Source organism: Trachinotus anak, unplaced genomic scaffold, assembly GCF_046630095.1.
Source record: "Trachinotus anak isolate AG129_WGS33_773 ecotype Australia unplaced genomic scaffold, CSIRO_AGI_Tana_v1 ptg000019l, whole genome shotgun sequence".
Taxonomy (NCBI): Eukaryota; Metazoa; Chordata; class Actinopteri; order Carangiformes; family Carangidae; genus Trachinotus; species Trachinotus anak.
The window spans coordinates 20669163-20677795 of record NW_027273870.1 but is presented as its reverse complement, the minus strand read 5'-3'; the positions used below and the strand labels follow the sequence as shown (position 1 = coordinate 20677795).

The window sequence follows — 8633 nt, the reverse complement described above, 5'->3', positions numbered from 1 at the left end:
ATGAACAAGGGTAATTAAGTACATTGACTCTGGGAATCATTTTCAGCAAAGATTCCCATTGGTTATATAAATGAGCCAAAGTAATTGTGGTGTTAGTGTATTAGTCAGGGAGTAACAGTGACTTTCTGTCAGTATGTTTCTTTTAGATGAGCGGTTAAACATAAAGACAAATACTTGTTCCTTTCATAAGCAGCTGATGTCAATTGACCAAGAAATCAGTTAGATCATCAGAAATTATTTTGTCATAGTCGTCATTGCTCTTTCTGTGGTGCAGGCAGGAAAATAATTTTAAAGATCTGAAAATGAAACATATGCTCTCTTTCACTTTCACTGATATGTTACAAAATTGACAAAAATGTGGACCAGAGGGTTTAAACACAGCGCACATAATGGATGTGCAGCTGCCATTTCTCCATGTCCTAAGCTTAATGTTGTTTCCTACTCAGCAGGGTAAAAGGTATTGATTGGTGACCTGGATTTTGCTCTTGCCACCACAAGCCAACATGAGTGCATTTTAACCATGCTGGAGGAGCAACAACTATGAATTACAAGAAAGTGAGAAAGATACTTAAGTAATAGAGCAAATGCTGGCTTGCTGTGATTTGTGCTTTGGTTATCTTCTTTCACACACACACACACACACACACACACACACACACACACACACACCTATTACATAAAATTGCCGGTCATGAAAATCTCATATTTGAACCTGGTTTGTATGATTGCTATACGTTTGCAAACCTAATCATTAGCAGGATAGTTATTGCCCTAATAATCAGATTAAAAGCCCAGTCAGAGGCTCAGTCATTGAGAGACCTAGTCAAATAATAAACTGGACCATTTGGAAACAAATACCAGTTTGTGTGAAGGGGGTGAAATAAACCCTTAATACTTTGTTCAGCTGATGGAAGTTTATCATGTGGTGTAACTGCTCACTCAGATTTTTACCCCCTTTTTTTTTTTTTTTTTTAAGATGGTATAGTCCTTCTTTGCATCATTGAATTGAATTAAGTTGAACACTATAGTGGTAGATACATAAAGCCCTTTCTGTCTTCTGTAGTTGGTCAGTGACATGTGCTTTGCACCACTAATGGTCTTTTTTAAGGCTACACCGCCACTACGATCTCCATCCAGACAACCGTTCAAACTCTGTATAAGAAACAATTTCCGTCCATACTAACACTCCTGAAAATGCATAGATACATGACCGTTCATATACACTGAGCGTGTGCATGCTGGTGTAAACAGGAAGCAAATTTTCTAATCTAAAGTTGATTTCGTCGCAAAACTACAAACGAGGAACAGCAAAAGCAGTTGTGTTAAAATACAGAATTAATTGCACAACAGCTGAGACAACAAGGTCAGTAACAATGGATTCATTATTCATGTTGCTTTTACCACTGGTTGTCGAGGCCGATAAGACCCAATCAGGGAGTGATCACTGATGTCTACGTCATTGTTTTTGCCTGTGCAGAGACAACGCAACCTCGGAGCTTTGAAACTTAAACGGGGCCAGCAGCATTTCCAAAACTCTCCATTTTCATTTTAAAATGAAAAAGTAGTAGTGTGGACGTAGCCTAAGTGTTTCTCCCACAGGAACCACTTATGTCATGTATTTGTTGGTTTTTCAATTCCATTAATGATAGTGAGTTGCTAATGTTTTACTCTGAGTAGCATATTTTGATAACACTGTCAGTTCAGCAGAAGACACAGCAATAGAACCAAGTATTGGATGGACTGTCATTCATGAACTAAAGGAAACTACTTCTGTGACACTGTAGTGCATTACTTTGTGTTGCTATTTACTAAGTAAATATATGGGAAATGTTCCATAACACTAATTTGTCTTAATATTAGCATATATATATATATATATATATATATACTTCTCTCTCACACTCACACACACACACACACACACACAAACTGGCATCATCATCATCATCACCACAAAATATTTAATGGAACTCCACCTTTTGTTTGGCTTTGAGTTTTCTGATGTAAAATCAGAGGGATGGGAGCAGGACAGTTTATTTTAATGTAGACATATCTGAAAAAGCAGTTAATGGATAAATATGGTGTTAACAGGGGGTCATAATCTGCCATTTGGCCTCTCTCTGCAGGCAGCAGTGCATGCATTAGATGGCCATAAAATTTTGAGAGAAGCTCTTTATGCGAGAGATGGTCAGTGCAGGTGATATGAGTACAAATGAGGGCAAGCTATTAGAACAAATCTGCAGGCATGCAAGCACACACCCACAGAAGCCAACCCACATGTAAAGAGAGAGAGAGGAAAGTTTTTTAAAATGCTGACATTGTTTTGTCATTAGCATAATAGTTGAGTTGAAAAAATATATTGCATTGTTATCTTTCCTGCCTGTATTGGTGGCTTGGATTCCACACATTCTACACTAAATGTGAATCACTGTATGGGAATCACATGAACACACATGCAGCACACAACCTCTGAGGTATGTGTTTGCACCACGCACATTCCTTTTCAACTGAAAGTGAAGCAGTATCATCTGAATGTGACAATAGAGAATGGAGGTGTGTACCAGTTTCAGGGGACTGGCTGAAAAAGGAGGTGTGTCTTTAAGTTGGCTGGGTAACAAGCCTAGGCATGCAGAACAGCTCAGCTAGTAAAACAGGACACCAAACATGGTTAATGCAAGTACTAAGAATCAGAATGTTGTGTTTCTTATGTGAAAGGCAGCATTTCAGAGTAGTAGTATTTGAATACAGGATAGCATGTACTAATACCATTTCCACTGAGTTTACTATTAAATAATTTCAAATTTTCATTGAGCGGAGTATCTGGAAACCTAACTGATAGTTGAATTTTTTTTCATGTTCTGTTCTGCTGAGTAACCAGGCACCTCTTCTTTTTTTTGTTTGTTTTTTTGAAAGCAACACCACTGGCGACACAGAAGTGCATATCAGAGTCCATTTCCTTATCTGTGTATGCGGCATCTCAAGCCATTTCCTCGCGGACAGACTCTAGCAAAAGAGGGGCTAATTAGATCATGTCTAAGGCAACCTCTCACTGGCCACTAAATGTGATTTGGAATAATTTTCATTGGACTGATTGGATTAGACTGCTGCTCCTCACTACATGGGATTAGGTTAGATGCACACACACAGAGTGGACTGAAAGTATTAACATGGTACCTATTATCCAGCTTTTTTTTTTTTGTAAATCTTATTGAATTGTAATCCATCAAAAAGCCTTGAATATAGTAACTAGAAGCTTCATTGGTGAATATAGAAAATTTAATATGAACATGGCCTCATTGAACAAATGAGCCATACACACAAACACACAGATGATTTTTGGGGCCTGACCATGGAGAAGTCACCACCAGGTCTCACCATGCGGTGGTCCCCCTGCAGGAAGCAGTCGACCATTATGAGTCTGCTGCTCAACCCACAACCTGCTGTAGTGTGAACCGTCTGCTTCACTGAAAGCTACAAGGCTGAGCCACTGCAGGCTCTTATCAGAACATTAAATGCAAAAATATCTCAATGTCAAGTCTGCATTATTGTAGACTGACCTCTTTGTACTGACTTGTATATGTGCAGGAGTGAATCAAAAGCCACGCTGGGAATTCAAAGTGGGATAGTGCACTTTTTGGCATGTGGGCACAGCGTGTTGAGCAGTGGCCGATATTTTTGGTTCTACCCACCTATCTTAAGCCGGCGTATTGTAGGTGTATTGTAGTGTAGAAGCAGTGTGCAATGGGGGTTGGGGTGGGCAGTTGTTGCCAGGGGAGGTGGTATGTTATTTTCAGTCCATTGTGTCTACTTCCCGTGGGTCAGGGGTTATTGGAGCAGGGTGTTGCAGACTTTACGGAGTAAGAGGAGGGGAGGGAAGTCAGCAGGGTAGGCCGGAAAGTAGCCATACTCACTCAACAACAGTGGCTGGTCAGCAGCTTGCTTACCTCGCTTTTCTCTTAACATTCTTATCTGTGCAAAGCTTGGACTCTTCAGAACCAGGTAAAGAGACACGAACAGTGTTTTAATAGCCAATGACCTTGTTATTTTCAGCATTTTGTTTTTCTTGTGATGATTTTGAATACTGTTGTAATCAGTATTTGACAAATATGGTTAGCTATGTAACTCTTAGCAGAAGGTCAGTATCAAAAGATTATTCTTCGAGCATCAATGTGGAGATGTTTGGCACGAAAAATATGAGACACAAAGTGGATGGAAGTTGCATGACTCTTACATAACTTGAACGACTTAATGATGGTGTTGTTTGGGTAATCGGATTGTCAAGAGCATCAATAGTTGCATCATGATTAATTGTTAAAGTGTGATTAATCGGTTAGTGAATCATATAGAAACAACAGAGGACATAAAATAATAACCTTTACTGCATGCTTATAAAGGAGTATATGCTTATAAAGATATATGTGGAGACTGTCCATCAAAACAACGTGTGCACTAAATGAAAGTCAGGCAGTGTGCATATAGGAAACAACCAATATTGTAAGATACGATAGTTTAACTGTATTAAATCCTATAAAAATAAGAGAGCATTGCCCATGCCAGGAAATGGCCAGCGTGAGTGCAGCTACTTCCAGCCAGAGCAGTGACAGCTTTTGTGTGGGGGAGAAACGCTCTCTTTATGAGCAATACTGTATTTCAACAAGAAATCTTGAGGCCACAGTGAACTGGTAAACAAATATGATGTCTCACAGATAAGGTCCAGGCAGAACAGTCATCACTGTAGACCCTTACTTTTACACCGTGTGCACAATTATTAGACTAATGAGCATCTTGACCGTATGGGAGTGATTAACACCTTATATGAAGGTGTGCATAATTATTAGGCACATTCATTGCCCCAGGTACAGTGGGCCAAAAAAAGATTTAATTGACACTGAAAAGTCAAAAATTGTGAAGTACCTTTGAGACAGATGCAACACTCTTGAAACTGCTTAACTATTGTGGCCTGACCACCACAATCACATATTTTGTTGCAAATAGTCAGTCTGCAACGTTCAAAAAGGCAGTGATCTTAAAGCCGGACAACACTCCATCACATGCACCCAATTACTCCACCGCTTGCTTAGCCAGCAAAGGTCTCAGAGATGGTGGAATAATAACTTAGCCCCTTTCCTCACCTGACTTAAGTTGTACTGAGAACTTGTGAGCCTATCTCAAATGTGAGATTTACAGTGAGGAAAGACAATACATTGTATTAAATTGTGTTTGTTCAACAATAAAAATGTATCCTGAACAATACATTCTGCCAAATAACTGTACATGCAGAGTATATAGGTTAATAGCTGCAAACAAGGACGTGTTTGATAATTGCTTTAGTGACCTTTGATTCATGCTGCTGTAGTGTATGTATACTGTATATATGCAGTAAGTTGCTTAGTATTATTTCAGAGAAAAGAGAATAAGAAATGAACTCATCAAATAGGGATTTTGAACTACTTCCTGCTAATCAGGTGAAACATTTTGCAAAAATGTGCTGCATACGTGTCAGCAAATCATCAACTTTGGTTATTGAGTTTTCATTGTGCAGATGTGATTCCTTGTCTACTTTCGCCATTCAGATGGTAACAGTACTTTACCCCAGCATATGTATGCGACTCTTTAGTGAGTCCTAAACTTTGAAAGGAAAGACAGACTGTCCTGTTTGTGTTATTTGACTTAATCAAGTCCTCAGTTTTCTGGACAAGTTATGAGACATTAGCTGTAGAAGATGTTCTAAAGTTAGCACCCGCAGACCCCCAAACACAACCACAGTGACAAAAGGAGGCAAAACAGGAAATCTTTTTGCCCGGAGTGTGTGTTGGGAACAGATGACCAGGAAGATAAAAAGCGCTAACAAAGTGGAAACTTCCACTAAGGGATGTTATTTTGCCTTGTGTGTGTTTTTTCTCTCCTTTTCTCTGTTTCACAAAGCCCCATGTTTCCTGGAAAACACAGTCAGAGGTAGTTAGTTTAGTTTTGATGAAAATGCTAATACTGTGAGTTCTCAACAGTTTTCTGTATTATATGTAACTACTGACACTTCTGTGCTCCCTCAGTCATACATGATGTGAAGCTGTGTTAATGTTTAAGCCTGCTCCCTCTGAGTTAATGCCTTACCCTGTGAGCACGGTTTAAGTCTGAAGCTTACCTATCAGAAAGCTGTGAAAGGAGGCCAGGGGGTAGCTGTTTTTATTTATTTACTTCCAATGTTTTTGGAGGTGGCTTAAGTTAAATGTGATTTTTTGAAAATTGACTGCACCATCATTGTTTTTTACGACAATAAACAAGACAGCTGCATTCAGGCACAGTACAGAACTACTGATCAGCTCTTCACTTCCTCATGCTCTCTTGTGTAACATCTTCCCCACCTTCTCCCTCTCACTCTCTCTCTCTCATGGTCTTTCCCTCCCTCTGTCTGTGGATACTCTAATGAATGATATGGAATGATTACTTGACGGAGAGTTCCTGTCCCCGCCCTATGACAAAGAGTCAGTGCAGCAACGGCAGCAATTGCACAGTTGCTGGTGTCCAAGCCAATGGAGTACCAGCAGGACCATAGTCCTGGGCTGTATGGAATAAGTACCAGGAACCACACAATTGGTTGAGAATACCTCTCCAACAAAGGCTGAGAGAATGTAATACCTGCTGTTGAAAACTTTGGTAAGCACCATGATTTCTGCTGCAGATATTTTTTTTGTCAAAGTTTTATGGACAAAGCTGAAGTTTGATAATAGTTTTAAGTTTATTATTCAATTATTCAATAATTCCAGAACCTGCTTCTGTGTATATGACCTAATGATAGGGTGGTGGTGGGTTCTGTTTCCAGCCAGAATATCTGGTTTTTGATGTAAAATAGTCTGAAGAATTGTGACATTGTCTTGTTATTAGGTCACCTGTGAAAGCCCATAAATTTAGAACACCTGTTTGCCCTTCAGATGGTCTTTCATGAGAATGTTGGTCTTTGTGCGCACTGTTTGCAAAGATAGCAGTATGACTACCAGGGTCTGTGTTCTTTGGACAGTTACCGTAGATTGTTAGGGCTTGGGTCAGATGGCGCCTGGCTGGGTGAGAATTTCACAGCTGCACATGAAAGCAGAGCGACTGTGGGATGGTAAATTGAGGGAGGGAGTGAGGGATTGTGCAGATGATGAATGGAGGGAACTTGCTTGTTTTGATCATACAGTAGGTGCTCCTTATGGATCAATACACTGTTGATGAGCATACATATAGGAAGGCTCTCTAACTGATGTATCGTGCACTCTCAGGAGGAGTTCTTTATGCAGCCACAGCTGCGGGAACTTGGTGTTTCAGTGAGTTTCTTTCTCCTTCTACCTTTAAAGCATTTATTAATATCAGATGGTCTCCACAGAGTTTATGCTCCAAGAGCATAAACAGCTATTTTTATCACACACAAGCGCGCAAGCACACATGCACGTATGTATACACACACACACACACACACACACACACACACACATCCTGTCTATACATTACGCAGCAGATGTCAGTCCACTAGTTTATTTCTGGCAAAGAAGGAATTCACAAATGTTACCTATATAGCATATGCCCAGCTGCATGAAACAACTGCTCCATATTTTGGTATGGAGCCAACTTCTTCTTCGGCCTTGTAGCCTGTGCAGAGGCTGGTACTGGCTCACATTGCTGTGCCAATTTCTTTACAGAGCCTCATTAACTTGCTATCTGGTTGTGTAATAATTCAATATTATATCTTTCATTTCATACAGTTGTATCTTGAGGAAATTCTCAGAATGAGATATTGTGGTTCATAACTGTTGTGTCTAAATGAATGATAATAGGTTGAATGTGTCCATAATTTGTGACTTGTAAATTGAATCTAAAGCCATTTGACTCCATGGGTAAATGGTGTTTCACTGTTGACTTGTGATTTCAAATATTTTAACATATATTTATATAGATAATGCTGATAGTCATCACTACATTAATTTTGTATATATTCTACCCAAGATCCAAATACATGTATTAGACACAAAAACATTTTAGTTTGCATTTTTTTAAGAATTGAAATTTCTCAACTGTACAATGTAGACTAACTACTCATTATTTAGTCTTCATGTGATAGCCTGTGATAATTTATGATAAACATAAACTAGAATATGGAGCATATACAGTATGTAAGGCCTTGGTGTGTTAATGCCAGGTTAGTATACAGTCTAATAAAAATGGATGTAGTTTCTGAGGAATTCTGGGTTTGAGCTTTAGTTCTTCTGGAAGAATTGAGACTTGAGATTCTCACTGTTATGTCTCTGACCTGTGTGGGAAGATGGGGCGCATGCACACAAAGCAAGGATGTGATGTTTCAGTTTAACAAAGATTTGCTCTTGTTTTCTCTTGGAGAGGAGAGAAATGAAGAGGTTGACTCTCACATGGGAGCAGCACTATGCTGTGGACTTGAATGATAATTGATAGGTTCAGAGAGCTGGGAGTTAAAATTTTTGTTGTGGGTGTTTCTAAGATGGACGTGTAAGGGTTCAATAGGACACACACAGGCACACATAAGCTAATGTTGCTCTTACTTCAATCTGTTTGCCTGGGTGGTCCTATCTTTAGCCCTGTTCTCACACTATTTCTCTTTGTTAATTTCCCCTGCTGTCTTTGGC

The 8633-nt window shown here is 39.4% G+C and overlaps 1 protein-coding gene across 8 annotated transcripts in view; it reads left to right on the top strand.

Moving 5' to 3' along the window:
• Positions 1-8633, top strand: part of gab1 (GRB2-associated binding protein 1) — a 51776-nt gene that overhangs the window by 13874 nt on the left and 29269 nt on the right. Inside the window, exon 1 of one of the 8 annotated variants that reach the window (XM_071504391.1) lies at positions 2034-3999. The exons of 6 other annotated variants lie outside the window; for them this stretch is intronic. The gene's annotated coding sequence lies outside the window, so the exon portion shown is untranslated. Of the gene's footprint in view, positions 1-2033; positions 4000-5013; positions 6655-8633 lie in introns of those variants that run through there. One more of the 8 variants, XM_071504390.1, reaches the window with a different exon arrangement.